Raw genomic sequence first — 16,427 nt, forward strand, 5'->3', positions numbered from 1 at the left:
GAAGGGGAATAAATTTATATTATATGTTAAAGCAAAAGTATACACAGTACTTTAAGCCTACATAGCCACTTATTGTATTAAGGCCCAGATGCAGAAACCAGCATAATTCATAAATACCTGGCACACTTGAAAATGGCAGACCAGATCTGTTTTTACTTTGAGAAATTTTAATCCCAAACTTGAACATTTAAGGTACATTTTATAATGATTGAATTAAAAAATAATGAATTAAAGATGATGTTTTGTTTAAATTTTTATTGATTGGTTTTAGAGAGAGAGGAACATCTATTTGTTGTTCCACTTATTGATATCTTCATTATTGTATGTGATTGATTCTTGTATGTGTCCTGACCAGGAATTGAACCCACAACCTTGGCATTTGGGACAATGCTCTAACCAACTTAGCTACCTACCCGGGGCAAAGATGGGATTTTTTAAAAGTAAGGTACCTTGCCTTTTATAAGCTGATGGAATGTCATTTTTACTCTACCAACACAGGTATGACTTTTAAATAATGTTGTAAATTCACTTTTATCAATTTTAAGACATATAACAGCTACTATTACTTTAACTTTTTTTAATAACTTTGTATCTTAGATCAAGATTTCTTTCTTTCTTCCCTTCTTTTTTTTTAATGGCAAAGCAGGTTCTACCTTTTAATTTACAGATGGCCTGATCTATGTGCAATGAAGCCAAATTTTTCAAATAATCCTTAAAATACACTGATTTCACTTCCCCAAAAGGCATGTTTTTTGTTTGTGCTTTATTTTGTTTTGCCAGACTGCCTAGAGGCTTATCTTGGGCATTTTAAAAGGAGACAGGGACCTTAAATAGTTTTGGAGAATGGTAAATTTTACATGAATCGTGCAAGAAAGTGCAGTATACGGTTAGAAGTGTGCAGTGCGGAACCCACCTGCCTGAGTTTACTGTTTGTAAACTGGGTGACCTTGGGCAAGTTTACTGAGCAATTTGATTGCTTCTTCATCCAAAAAATGGCAATAATCATAGAACCTAGTTCAGGTGATTCTTTCCAGGACGGAATGAGGTAACACATGTCAAGTGTCCAAGCTCTCAATATATGCTAATTATGTTTTTTATAAATACATTTAATTCTTTCCTGTTGACATAAACAATGTGGGGCATCTAAGCAAAATGACACATCAGCCAAATGAAATGGTCACGCTGGCTTCGGTGGCGCATGCGCTGCCATTGAAAGGATACAGAGGAGGTTGGCATGGCCCCTGTGCCAGGATGGCATGCAAATTTGTGCAGAATTCTGTATTTTTTATTAAAAACTGATTTTTTACATCTTCTATGAACTCATTCATAAATCTCTTTTCTGTTGAAAAATGTCTTTAAATGTCATTTACTCACCACACAAACAACTATTTAAAAAGTGAATACATTTAGGTTGTATTTTCTTGCTTTTGCCCCTTTAAAACAGTAAGGGGCTTTCATTTTGCATTCTAACTTAAGAGCTGTGTATCTACTTTATTTGGTATCACCTAATTACAATTTTGAAAATATGAAAAAGAAGAAAGTGAAATTGTCTATTAGATTTAGTGTGTTTAAACTCATTAATCCAAGAAAAATGAACAAAAAATACTTTGTTGAGAACAAAATAATATTGGATTGGCCAAAAGGTCCATTTATCTTTTCCATAAAATAAGACACATTTTTCATTTTCACCAATAACTTTATTGATTTGGATATTTTGAGTATGTTGGCTATTTCCTGTGTGGTATAACATTGATTGCTCTCAATTGTTGTCTCAGTTTGATCGCTATCAACTTCAACTGTCCACCCCACCATGGAGCATCATCCAGCAAGAAATCAGCTCCAAACTTCCCGAACCACTTTCGACGCGTTCGATCGGTCACAGCACCTTCTCCATACGCTGCACAAGTCTTTTCTGCGTTGCAGTTGCATGTTTGCCTTTCTTGAAACGATACAGCACAATATGCCAAAAATGTTGCATATTTTCTTTCCTCTTTAATATTAAATGGCTACAAAAAATTTACCAATTTGGATAACCATATTTTTAATGCAAGCTGATATGACACCCATCACAATACCATCTAACAAAATTGTTTTGAATGAAGTTAAAGACAACTAAGCACTACTACAGCTATCTTACAGGAGAAAACAATCACACTTTTTGGCCAACCTCAATAATCAAGACTGCTTCAGCTAGGGGTCATATAATTACTTATACCTCCAAAATATTCTCTGGCTAATTATGATACCAACATGCTTTTAAAATAACATCTCTAAAGCTCTATAAATATGTGTATATTTTGGCCCTAGCTGGTGTAGCTCAGTGGATTGAGAGCAGGCCTGCAAACCAAAGGATCACGCATGGTTCAATTCCCAGTCAGGGCACATGCCTGGGTTGCAGGCCAGTTCCCAGCAGGGGACCCACAAGATGCAACCATACATTGATATTTCATTCCTTCTCTCCTTCTCTTCTTCCCTTCCCCTCTAAAGATAAATAAAATCTTTTATAAATAAATAAATATTTGTAGATTTGTAGACACTCATCTTGTTTACTTTGATATAGCTGGTCAGGCAGCTTAATTGGAAGGTAGGGCAGGCCCAGAATAGCCATTTCATCACACCACCTGGACATTCTAGAGCCATGCCGTCTGACACAGAGCCACGAGTTCCATGTGGTTCCTGAGCACTTGAAACGTGGCTAGTCTGAATTGAGAAGTGGTGCAAGTGTGAAACACATGCCAGATTTCTTAGACTGAGTACGAAAGTATGTAATGTATCTCATTAACTTTCATGTTGATTACATGTTGAAATGACAGCCTTTTTATTTACTGGGTTAAATTTAAATGTTAAAAGTAATTTCGCCTGTCTCTTTTCAACAGTTTAAATGTGACTACTAGGAAATTAAAAACTGTGGTTCCTGTTGTGTTTCTATTCTACAGCATTGCTCTAGGGTGTGCATGGGAGAGAGACCAGGGCAAGAACGGGTGAGGCCTTTCTCAACCATGTTAATCCATTTTGTGCAGACTTCTCAAATTCAACCTTGACATCAGTTAGCAAAACTTTCTGGCACAGCTCAAGTATGTGTTCAATGCCACTTAGCCATAGGAACATTTGGGGTGCAACCAAGGACCCAAGAATCTGAACCACAAGGGGCACCCAAATTTGTTCACATCTGAAAAAGTCTGAAGACTGTTTCAGCAGACCACAAATCAAAGTCATGAGTAGTTGCCCATCCAGATGCAGAGACGTTTGGGACTTCTGTGGCAAGTGTTGGCCTTTCCAGATGACTTTTTAAAGCACTTGGGATATGAGAGAGAAGTAAGGGAAGGAGATGCAGACCACACAAACAGCCAGGGCTCGTTTGAAATAGGGAGGGGGCCACAAAAGCCGTCCAAAATAGATGCAGTTCCTAGCGAGCTCTGGGAGTTGAAGGAGTTTTAAGTCCTGTAGGTATTTTAAAAAGAAGAACAAGCTCAGCCTCAGTCCTTCCCTTCATCCACAGCACTGCCAGCCACGGCATCTCAGCCGGCTGGCCGTGCTGGCACCCCGAGATCCAGAACCCGCCCTTGGATGTTCTAGGCACTGAGCTGAAGAGGGGGCATCGGAACTGCAGTTTGGTTTTCTCTCTTCCTGGGGATGTGGGTGGAGCGGGTTTTACTCCATGAAATGAAGTTCTGGGTACATGAGGTGCTCCCCGGGCCAGACCTCTGAAACCTCGTACATCAGGCTGGAGTCAAATGGAAACCGACGTTTGCTGCTTCCCACCAGCTCAGCTCATTCATGCTCAGTTCGCTCATTGGAAGCTCTCTAGGAGGGAGGTGTTGTGCTAGGCATAGCTGGTAAAATAAAATCCACCAGACATGGAAATGATCCTCAGAAAACAATTCCCACCCATCGGAAGAGAGAGTAAAGACAGTGGGCCCACCCTACAAGCAAGCAGAGTAATTGCTCGATGTGACTAAGAAGGGAAGAGCAGCCTGTCCAGCGAGTCTCTCCTTTCCTGGCACGGTGCTCACAACCCCAGCGGACGCATCTTTGAGTGTTCATGGAGTACATTCATTGTTATGAGTTTTCAAGGTTTCATGATCAACAGGTTTTCATAAATTGTTATTAAACAGGGGAGAAGTGGCTCCCTCAATGGAGAGAGCATGCACCCCTAACACCTAACATTGCAGGAGGGAAAAGCTGCATAAAAAAAAAAAAGATGTCACATTTAATTTGGTTTTGGTTGGGTAGATTTTTAGATATGAGACAAGGGGTTAAAGACCTTTGAGACCCAAAGCATAACCTAAGAGCAGCTAAGTTATACAGCCAGTATTTGTAGATTCCCTATTCTGTACCACTATGCCTCCTGTCTGCTGGACCATGGGGTACACGTAGACCTAAGACAGTCCCCACTTTTCAATGACTCATATTTGAAAGGTGGGGGATGGGGAAGCAGAGAGTGACAATGCAGGGCCATGAGACAGAGGAACATGGGGCACTGTGGGCTTGAATGAGCACACCAACCAGACAGGAAGGCCAGGGTTTTCTTCTTGGAAAAGGTGGTGCCTAAGCTGAGCCTTGAATGACTGTAGGGGGAAAGATGTCCCTGCAGAGGTGGCAGCATCTATAAAAGCCTCTGGGGACATGAGATAGGTCATCATGATTTCAGGAAATCCCTTTGGAAGGAAGGTGGTTAGTTGCAGGGGGACAAGTCAGACAGAAGAAACTAGAGAGGCCAGAAGGAATGTCAATGGAAGAAATGCGGAGTTTTATCTGAGTGGCAGTCAGGCAACACGGGAGGATTTTTAGCTAGGGGTGAAGATGAAGAGGCTGACTTTTCAGAAAGCCCATCTCAACAGCAGGCTGGCCATGGATTGGAGGGAGGCTGAGCTGGAGGTCTGAAAACCTGCTAAGAAGCAGAATTAGTGATTTCTTTCATTATTATAATTTTTTAAAGATTTTGTTTATTTATTTTTAGAGAGAGGGGAAAGGAAGGAGAAAGAGAAGGAGAAAAACATCCCATGTGTGAGAGATACATCCATCGGTTGCCTCTCACATGCCCCTTACTGGGGACCTGGCCCTCAACCCAGACATGTGCCCTGACTGGGAATCAAACCAGCAATCTTTTAGTTTGAAGGCCAGCACTCAATCCACTGAACCACCCCAGCCAGGGCAGAATCAGTGATTTCTAAGGAAGTAAAACCTGCAGGACTCAGTGGCTGGCTCACTATGGACTTGAGGGAGATGGGAGGGACCCAAGATGATACCAGGTTTCTAGTTCCTGGAAATGACATTAGTGGGCTCCACTTGATTGGAGAAACATGAAGTCAAAGCCAAGGCCTGAAGACCGAAGGCCAATGAAGCCCTGGAACATTCCATTGTCAGAGAGGGGCTTGCCTTACTAGAAGACCTTAATCCCCCAACTAAATCTCTTCCCCTGGGAAAACAGTGACCTAGGCTGGGATTCTCTTAAGCCCTCCTCCTCAGGCTCTTCCTTTCTTTATGGACTCCATCTTCCATCAAGGGCTTCTTCCAAATCCCTTCCTGCTAATCCCTACCCTTTGGCTCAGGGCATGTGCTGAATCGGCTTAAAGGAGTCTCCCTCCTGGATAGGTGGGATTCTAGGACACCCCAAAATCCTCACAAGGGAGGGATCAAGACTTCATGAGATACACGGCACACACACACACACAGGCATGCAGAAGCAGTGGCTCGATTAGAATCTCCGGCACCGGGAAAGGCAGCAGATAAGGTATTTTTATACCAGAGCTTTCACCACTCATATCGCACGAAGTAATCTGTCTACTCCAAGGTCTGCCCCTGCCCCATTCCTCCCTCACTAATACCAGACGACCATAAGTGGGCCTCAGTTCTGCCTACTGATAGAGCCACTGCTTACAGAGCTCTTGACGTGTCTGTTTCTCAAAGATAGCTGACTTCTCTCCCCTACACTCTGCACCTGCCAAGTCCAAGTCTGCTAAGTCCTCCCCCAGTGTATCCACATGGACATCATATCTGAATTCCGGGCAGCTCCTGCATCCTAAATCAAAGCAACTGGCGGGGCTGTCCTGCAGAGAGGGACAGAATGGAGCAGGAAAGAGAAACCTGCCACCATTCCCATCATGGGGAGTGGCAAGAACCATGTCTGGACCAAGACAAACATAAACCAGTTTCCTTTAAAACTGTATCTACCTGAGCAGAAATCAATTCACCCTCCCAACCATATCCTGGATAAAGAAATGTCTTTTACTCTGCAAAAGTGACTGCCTGAGGGCCCCCAAAGAGGGCTTTCTGTGGGGTATTGCTTTAAGTGCGGTGACAGATGAGACACCTGTTTCCCTCACTCACGCCATTTATATGACCTCAGGCTTCTACTCTGTTATTAGGCAGGACACATCCAGGAGAATTCAAAGAGCCAAAGGCAGGAGAGCATGTTAAGTCTGGTTGTTCTGCAGACAGTTACACCACCCTATAAAAATAGGTGTCCACAAGCAGGACAGAAGCCACAGGACCTACAATGTCCCACACTCTGGCAAAGAGGAGGACAGAGGCCTGCTGAATTGCAGCAGATGTTTTCTATTCTCTGACAGCTCCAGGCAATGAACTCTGGCCTGCATAACTGCAAAGGGATCTCAACTCCATGTTTATTCTACTCTAGAGGGAAAAGGAAGGTGAGAAAATGCTCCTGAAGTCCACAGAAAGCCCAGTGCATTTTAAACGCATCTGAGCCAACAGGGGCTGTCACCCTGAGGTGCAGCACTGGGCTCTGGGACAGAGGCACAGCCCAGAGGGTCCAGCACCCCACACAAAATAATGATAGAAGAATCGAGCAGGGGGAGTGAGTGGGGTGGGACTGCTGGGAGAAGAGACTAAATGTAAGCAATTGGTTCTGATAAACAGGAAAAGCAAAAATCCAATGTCATGGGATTGTTAAGGTCTAGGCAAGATATGAGATTTATTTTAGTACCTGGATTTCCAAAGTCGCCAGATGTTCTGTTTTCACCAATCAACTTATTTATCCCTGCACAACAGACACAAATCCATAGAGTTGACCTACTGAAATAGTTGGAACTCAAGGACAGTTCTGAAATCCAGGAGTATTTTCCAAACATGAGTGGGCTCATAAACAGCTCTGAAAGCCATTGTGTTTCCAGAAAGCCTCTTTATAAAGCCGATATTAAACATTTCAATCTTATCCATTTAGTAGCTTGAGTTTAAACCTACATGGATTAATTGGATCTCAAAAAAGTGACTTGCTACTTGTGGCTTTTGCGGAGTTTTATCCATAGCTGCATTAAAATGCATATATTCTGCTCTGGCTGGTGTGGCTCAGTGGATTGAACCTCGGCCCACAACCAAAAGTCACTGGGTTGAGGGAGGGGTCCCCAGTCGGGAGCACGCAAGAGGCAACCAGCAGATCTTTTTCTCTTTCTCATTGTCCTTCCCTTCCCCTCTCTCTGAAAATAAAATCTTAAAAAAATAAAATAAAATACATGCACTTAGGTGCACCTCATTTTCTGTTTCCATCCCTCATATATTGCTGGTAGGATTGTGACATGATTCAGCTGCTTTAGAAAAGAGTCTGGCAGTTCCACAAATAATTAAACACAGGTTACTCTATGACCTAGCAGTTCCACTCCCAGGCATATGTCTAAGGTGTATTAGACATACATACATACAATGGAATATTATTTAGCCATTAAAAAGGGTAAAATACTAATACATGCCACAACATGGGTAAATCTCGAGAACATTATACTAAGTGAAAGAAGTCAGTCACAAAAGACTATATACTATATGACTCTATTCATATTAAAGCCCAGAATAGGGAAATATATATAGACAGAAAGCACATCAGTGGTGACTTAGAGCTGGAGGGGCAGGTATAGGGGGTAAGTGGGAGAGCGGCCGCTAAAGGTAGGGGGTTTCTTCCAGAGGTGACGTGGCAGTTCGGAAACGGACTGTGGTGATGGTTGCACAGATCTGTGAATACACTAAAACTTACTCACGCATGCACTTGAAATGGGTGGCTTATATTGGCACGGGAATCATATCTCAATAAATCTTGTCTAACAAAAATCTCTACTCGAAATAAATTCCAGAAGCCCACTCACCCAGAAACTTCTATAGCCATTTTCTCCTTTAGAACTGCATTAGACACCTAGGAAATGCAGACGATTGGAGGGAATTCAGTTTTCAACTTGGTGATTCGGTATTTGTGTTTGCTTCTTGCTTCAAATCAAGTAACGCAGAGAAAAATTCCTTGCCTGGAAAAGCTTGAAATATTAAAATTTAGCTATTACCAAACAAAATGAGCTCATTAACAGAGATTCTGAAAGCCTTTAGGTTTCTAGGGAATGTTTCAATAAAAAGTCAACTTGTAAGTATTTTAATCGCGTGACTCCTAAGGTGACATTTCCTAATGCGAGGGCTGAACCAAGAACCTCTTCTACTTAATGACCAAAGCTACTCCTATCTCAAGTTTGGTTTTCTTTTAAATTCTGAGATATAATGGGGGTCGGAGGGAAGACTTCATCAGAATTGAGATCCATTTTCATTTTTATAATGTCTTTAGCTAGCATTTATCATAAATTGTGAATCTTGGTTAAACTTTCACAAGGTAGAACAAGGAATGATGCTCCTGGAAACAGTAATGACAATACTAGTCTGTAAGTCTCGGTAGGGAGGGCAGTACAAGAAAGCAAAATCAGAAAATCTCAGAAGTGAACCCTGTGTCATCTATTTACAAAGGTACACAATCTCAGGCAAGCGAGTTAATTTAGAACCTCAATTTATCCATCTGTAAATTGGGAATATTGACAACTTTCTAAGGGTTATGGTGAGGAATACACGTGATAATGTGACTTTTTTAAAAAAGTAATTGACACATAGTAAGCACTTGAGAAATACTTCTCCCATGTTCTTAAGTACTTGGTGCTTAAGAGGTATAAAAAAGGGGGGGGGGGGACAGATGATAAGGAATGAGAAATAATCCTGGGCCAAAATGGGAGGGAAGACTCCCTGGGTTCAAGGGAAAAGGGCATTAAATGAAACAACAAAATGAGAGCCCAATTGGCTTGTCAAAAAATTCTTTGAGTTTAACCCTGATGGGCATGGCTCAGTGGGCGGGGCATCAGGGCTGCAAACCCAAAGGTCCCTGGTTCCTTTTTGGGTCAGGGCACATGCCTGGGTTGCAGCCAGGCCCCCAGTTTGGAGCATGCAAGAGGCAGCTGATCAGTGTACCCTCATGCATGGATGTTTCTCTCCCTCTCCCCTCTCTAAAAATAAATAAATAAAATATATTTTTTAAAAATTTTGAGTTTATAAAGGAGTCAGTCTTTTCAAAAATTTCCTTTTGGAATATCATGGAATTATATGTTGGTATGGTAGATGACAATAGAATGCAATTAAATGTAATATTCAGGATGAACAGTTTTTAGCAAGTTACTGTTAACGGAAAATTCAAAAGCATGGGTTTTAAGGGGAAAAGCCTTAGTTGAAGCCAATATCTAATCCAGTTCACGTTAGAGTGTCTCCTCTTTTGATACCTTATTAAGAGGAGGATGGTGTGGTGCAACTGTTTTTTTTTTACTGAGTAAAACTGAAGTCTTGAAAATAGTGCACAAAGTCCAATTGTCCAAATTTGTTACTGGCAATTGAGCTCCCTCTAGTGTCAGTTGTTGGGAAAGACACCCTTTGAAATCCGCAAGGTTGGGGAACCTTTCAAAGTTCCAGCCCTGGAAGAAGCTGACAAACACAGCAATTTTCACATGGATACCTCAAAAGCAGGAAAAAAAGTGCTTTAAGAAGCATCAATATGATGCGAATGAGATCTCTTATTATGAAGTTCTAGAACATAATAGGTATTCACAGTGAGTGAATGGCGTTAGGTCCATGGCAAAAAATCCTGGATTAATGCTGCATCAGGACATTGACAAGTCACGAACATTACAGCCAGCTAACCAGTGGAACAATAGAAAACTTGACTCTTCAGACTTTAGGATGCTTGCTGAGTGATGCAGTTGAGTGAGGACCATGGCTGGGTAACCTGGTCGAAACTAAAGGGCTCCGCTGGGTCGACTGAAATGTACATGTGGAGACTCCATCTGCAAAGCCGGGGGGGGGGGGGGGGGGGGGGGGAGTGGAGAACAGCTTGTCTCTGAGAAAGGATTACCCACGATCCCACATACCTTAACAGCAGTAAAACATACTTGATTTATTATCACCCATGCTGACTCAGGTGGGAGGAAAAAGCCCATTTCCATCGCCAAGGAACTTTCGGCATCTGATCTGTTATTCATTGAGAGGGAAGAAAAACCTACCCACACAGACTTACCTCAAATTGCTTGCCAGTCCAGTTTTTTGATGTTGTTGCTGCCAGAAACTTATATTTAGTGGATTCAACAATATACGGAGTAAGAATTCCCTGGCTATGCTGGTTTTGCCCAGAAAGACTACAGGTCTTAAGAAGATTTTTTTTTAAATAATGTTAAAAAGCCAAACCCAGCATGCAATGATATACTTCGATATGAATGCCAGAATCGCTGGGATAGGCAGCAAAGTGTTGGAACTTGCCTTCTCCCGCTTTGAGAACCTGGAGAGACACACCCTAAGCCACTTCGGTGTGACTGTATGACACACACCATGCTACTCTCATGGCTTGTGAAACCTACACCTCCTGGTTTTTCCTATGTGAATGCCATGTTGTATCTATAGCCTATATTTATGTCCCCTGAATGGTCAGTTACCTGCAACTGAACACCCAGCAGGATAACCTGAGATGCTCTGCCTTTTGGAAAAGCTTCAAAGATCACACCTCCTGTTGGCTGATGCTTCAGATGACTATTTAGCCTTGAAGTCACAGACAGGTTTGTCCCTCAGACACAGGAGAAAGGTGCCCAGATCACAGACTGTGCAAACCCAAATGATCATCCCCAGTCCTCTTCCAGGACCAAGAGAATAAAAGGAGACCAGATGTTGTAAATGCATCAAGGGCACATGGTGCTGCTGGAAATGGGGTGCAAATAGGACCCCCACACAAAGATCTTTGGGAGAGGGTGCCAAACAGGAACTCACTCATCACTCAACAAAAGTCAGGAAGGCTGTCAGCTTAGCCCTGGGAGTAAACATTCAGGCTACCAACCGGATACCACACTTACCTGGTTTCTATTTTAAGTACGGACCGCAAGGAATGAGGTTGGAGAGGGGCAGAGTCCTCTCCAATTTGCTCTGCACTCACATAATTGTCCTCGTGCACACCAGGGGGCTTTTAAAATCTGGGAGCCCTGCAGGGGGTTTCTTTCGCTGGCTCGTGGCTAATGCAGAGGAATGAGGCCTTTTCTTCTCCTGCCTTCTTTTCAGGGCTCCTGACTTTCTAACAGCAGGAGTGCTCTCCAGTGGGCGGGTCAAAATAGCTTAGCCAGAACTCAAGGGAGAGTGAAGGAGGTACAGAGGGTTGGTAACGGCGTTCGAAGACTGCTCTCAAACTTGTACAGGTCACATAGGTGGTCGGCATCACAACAGGATGAAGCAAAACACCAGACCCAGAAGCAAAACCCCTTAACTCATCCTCATCCCTGATATTTTACAGGGTTTTTTTTAATTATTAGAAAAAGACATTCTTTACAAAAATATTAAGTATTCTGTGTCCTATTCCAAACAAAATCAGAAACCAATTTTTATTAAAAAGTATAATTATTTAAAGAAATCTAAAGTACTTTTAATACCCTATTAAATCCCTAAGTCTCATTATAAGATGATTATATGTAACCATTGATTTAATTTTGCCATCGAATAAAATTTAGTGCCCTCGAGTTCATAACGTTGTGACAAGTATCATGAGCAAGGTAATTCAGATAGTACCTCAGAAACTTAAACTACATCAAGTTCATAGTAGAGAGCATTTCTCTCCCAAATTAGTGCATCCTGTGCAAGCAGACAATTGAACTCATCCAATGAGAAAAGATTAGAGACATGATAACGACGACAATAATAGCAATGACTCAGGGAGTGTCTCCTGAATTCCGGCACTGTTCTAAAACACTTTATCCATATCAGTCCATTTAAACCTCTCAACAACTCCTTTAGCCATACTCCTAGGATCCTCATTTAGCAGGCAGGAATGAATTCCCTTGTTTACCCAATTTGTAAAAGAACAATTGAGTAAAAGCAATCTTGTACAAACTAACAGCCTCAATGTAAAACTAGATCCACGAGTTTCCCCATCTCTAAACCCACCCAAATAACTTTTCTCTCAAGTCCACAACACAAAGATGAATTCACTCTCTCACACATTGGCAAAGCTGGGTTTATAACCTCACATGACGCTCTTTTTATTAGCCATCTGAAAGGCAGGAAAAATCCTCTTTTTCATATAGGTAGAACCTATACCTCCAAAGCAGCCAATGACCCCCAATGGCTGGGGTGGTCTCCCCACCTTTTACCTACACTGCCCTTTCCCCTTTTCTCTAGGGTTTCCCATAGAGAAAAAATAAATACAAAAATACCAAACTTCTACTAAAAGTGTTTAAGAGTGTACCAAAGGCAGCAAATAATTCTGCTGACACAGTGAAACCATCAAAAAGATGTGCTGTAACAAACATGTGTGTGGCTTTAAACATTTTCCCAACTGCCCCATAATTTGCGGTGGAGGTAATACCTCAGGGCAATAGACATTCTCTTTGTTCATTCTTTTCCATCCCTTTTTCAAGCGGAGTCCCCTCAAGCCCACTATAAATAAGAATGTGTGTGTTACTGAGTCATATTAGTATTTCAAGTTTGGGGTTTATTTGGTTTTTGTTGTTATTTTATTTTCAAAATGAAAATAACTCCATCTTCTGCCTGGATATAAAAATAATACATATCTGTTATGAAGAACTGGAACAATATACAAAGGAACAACCATGAAAATAAAAATCCCCTGAAATCTCACCATCCCAGTAATGCGGAGGGGGGCTTCCTTTCGTGCGTGTCTGTGCACACACGTATGTGAACACACGCCTGTGCACAGACACTCCCACAATTGTGCACAAAGAGAACCACATTGTACGGCCTGTTGTTATTGTCGGCAACTTTCCTCCACAATTCACAGCCCAGAGTGTGTCCGCACAGACTTCCCTTTGCCATCACACACACAGATACATGGTCGTCAGACTCACATATATAAGGAGGTTTGTGGGCTCTTTTTTCCCCACAATAATGGAATCGCATTACACTCATTTTGCATCTTGCTGTTCTCACTGGTATCTTATGGAAATCTCTCTCAGACATCTGGTAAGGCTATAAGTCATTCCGTTTAATGGCTATGAAATATTCTATGGAGTAATATATTTTAATTTTTCAGCCATTCTCTGATTAATGGCCATTCACCATGTTTCCAGTTCTTGGCAGCTACAAACAATTCTGCAATAAACATTCTCGCACACATGTCCATACAAATTAGCACTTTTATTTTTATGGAATAGATTCCTAGGAGTAGGATTCTGGGGTGAAGGGGAATATGCATTCTTAATTTTAATAGATATTGCCAGATTGCCTTCCAAAACAGCTGGAGCGCCTCACAACTCCGAAGTATGTGAGCACACTTTCCCCCACATGCCTCCTGGCAACAGGTATTATAGCTTTTAAGTTTTTTGCCAGTTTAATGGACATAAAGCAATATTTCACTATTAATTTGCATTTCTCTGAGTCTGGACCACTGCCTGCATTGTGCAGTAATGCAGTTTGATGGGGTTGAAATCCAGCCCACAAATGGCTTGTAAAAGCTGGCAGCATCCTGACTCCGTTTAGTACTGAGGAAGGACCCAGGCTTTTTCTAGTTCATGGGAAGGTACTGCCAATGGCTTTGTCCTGACCAGCAAGAAATTTAAGCATCTTTTTACTTCAATTAAAAAATAAAATATGTTTATTGATTTTAGAGAGAATGGCCAGGAGAGAGAGAGAGAAACACTGATTGGTTGCCTCCCATATTGTGCCCCGACTGGGATGAAGCCAGAAATCTAGGTGTGTGCCCTGACCAGAAACTGCACCTGCAACTTTTTGGTGTACAAGACGATGCTCCAACCACTGAGTCACACCAGCCAGGAAGAGCATCTCTTTATATCGCAGTTGGATATTGGGACTTGTTTTTCTGTGAATTTTCTCCTACCTGTAGCCCATTTTTCCAATGCATTACCTAATATTTTTCTTGTCAATGTATAAGAGCTGAAACTTTTAAAATGAACTTTGACCACAATCTATAGTATATGTACTATCATTTGTGCATGACTCTTGTTTATGGTACTATTTATAATATAATTTTTAAATTATTTCAGTAAATGTTTATCTTTTCTTTTATAACTTCTGAGCTTCTAGTCTAGGTTAAAAAGATATCCTTGACCCTTAGAAAATATATATAGCCTCCTGAATTATATTGTACCCTGAACAGTGTGGCTCAGTTGGTTGGGTCACTGGTTAGACTCCCAGTCAGGGCACAGGCCTAGGCTGAGGGTTTCTTTCCCTCTCTTTCTCTCTCTCTGTTCCCCTTTCTCTAAAAATAAGTAAGTGAAATCATAAAAATAAATAAATAAATAGATAATCTTGTAAAGTATTTATTTTATTCTTTACTTTTATCATTTTTTTCCACCTGGAATTTGTATGTATAAAGTAAGATGGGGCTTCAAATTTGCTTTCATCAGGCGGGATAACCGCCTGACCCAAAGTCACTTAAAATGCAGTTCATCCTTTATCTACAAAATTCAAATGCTTTCTTTATTATATGTAACATCCCATGTGTACCAGTTCTGAATTCTCAGTTTAGCTTCACTGCTCTGTCTAGTGATAGATACTAATAAGCTGATATTTGATCTTATTTTTTCCATGGCAGCTCAGTTATCCTTCATGTAAAGTCTAAGACTATTGTATCTAATTAAGAAAAACCCTAAGTGGAATTGCATTAAATGTATATATTATTGTGTGGAGAACTGACATTTTAAATATTGTCTCCACATCCAAGAACATGGTATACTTTTGCATTTATTCAGATCTTCATTTGGCTTTCTGTAATAACATTTTGTAGTTTTCTATATATGGGTCTTGTGTCTCGTTAGATTTAAATCTAAGCACTTCATTATGTTTGTTGCTATTATAAATTCAAGACTCTTTCCCATTTTTACATTTAGTAGAGAAACACTCGTAGCCTTTACATCTTTTAAATCCATCTCCAGGCCTGGCTGGTGTGGCTCAGTGGATTGAGTTCCAACCTGTGAATCAAACCCCCAGTTCAATTCCCAGTCAGGGCACATGCCTGGGTTGTGGGCCAGGTCCCCAGTTGTGGGCACATGAAAGGCAACCACACACACAAAAAACATCTCCACAACCCAATTGTCCTCTTAATTCTGGTACTTATTTTATTTTCATAAAGTCTCTCAATTTTTCTAAGTATGTATTCACATTATCAGGGGAAGAAAGGATAGCTTTTCTCTCTCTCTCTCTTTTAAGGTTTTATTATTTTTAGAGAAAGGGGAAGGGGAGAAAGAGAGGGAGAGAAACATCAATGTGTGATTGCCTCTCAAGCGCCCCCTACTGGGGAATCTGACCTGCAACCCAGGCATGTGCCCTGACTGGGAATCAAACCTTCGACCCTTTGGTTCACAGCCCGTGCTCAATCCACTGAGCTATACTAGCCAGGGCAAGGGTAGCTTTTCTCTTGCTCTACATTTTGCCAGTCAAATTATAACAGTGATCTTTTTCCCTTTTATAATGGTGATCTTAATGGAAATTATTTTTATGTTTCACCACGTAGGGACAATACATGCCATTGCTTTTTGGTAAATAACTTTGGTCATTATTTGTTTCATTCTACTACTAGTTGTTATTAGAGATGAGATGAATTTTACCACACTTTTAGCATCTATGAATATGATCATGTGTTTATTCTCCATTAGTTTAATCATGGATTTTATTGAGAAATGTCCTGATATTGAATCACCTTAACAAAGCTTTTCTAGAGCTGGTACATGTTGTGGCGCAGGGCAGGAGGGGCAGATTTGCTAGGTATTTTGTTGTTTTGTGTGTGTATGTACTTGATATATTGCTAAGCTCTCTGCTGGATTCTATTTGCTGGTATTTTTTATCTAGAATTTCTACAAATATATGTTCATTAGTGAGATTGGTCTATAATTGTACTTTTGTACTACCTTTATTGGTAAAATTATGCTGGCTTTATTTTTAAAAAGTAGAGGACTTTGATTTTTTTCTGTAGCTTGGAGTATTTTAAATAACTTTGGAATATTCCACACTCTAAAGGTTACAAAAAACCTCTGTTTTGAATCTACCTGGCTCTCTTTTGGAGTGGTAGATTTTAAATCGTCTTTCTGATTTTTTTCTATGGTAAGTAATCTAGTCTGGCTTTTCATTTCTTCTTGGGTCAAATTTGATAGTTGGCATTTTGATAGGAAATAATCCAT

The 16,427-nt window shown here is 41.0% G+C and overlaps 1 non-coding gene across 1 annotated transcript; it reads left to right on the forward strand.

Moving 5' to 3' along the window:
* Positions 1-1,179: 1,179 nt before the first annotated feature.
* On the forward strand, positions 1,180-1,286 carry LOC119036588 (U6 spliceosomal RNA). The gene has a single exon (XR_005080033.2). It is a non-coding gene; the product is annotated as a U6 spliceosomal RNA (small nuclear RNA).
* Positions 1,287-16,427: the final 15,141 nt, after the last annotated feature.

This window comes from Artibeus jamaicensis, unplaced genomic scaffold, assembly GCF_021234435.1.
Source record: "Artibeus jamaicensis isolate MK-2021 breed Jamaican fruit bat unplaced genomic scaffold, CSHL_Jam_final contig_851, whole genome shotgun sequence".
Classification (NCBI taxonomy): Eukaryota; Metazoa; Chordata; class Mammalia; order Chiroptera; family Phyllostomidae; genus Artibeus; species Artibeus jamaicensis.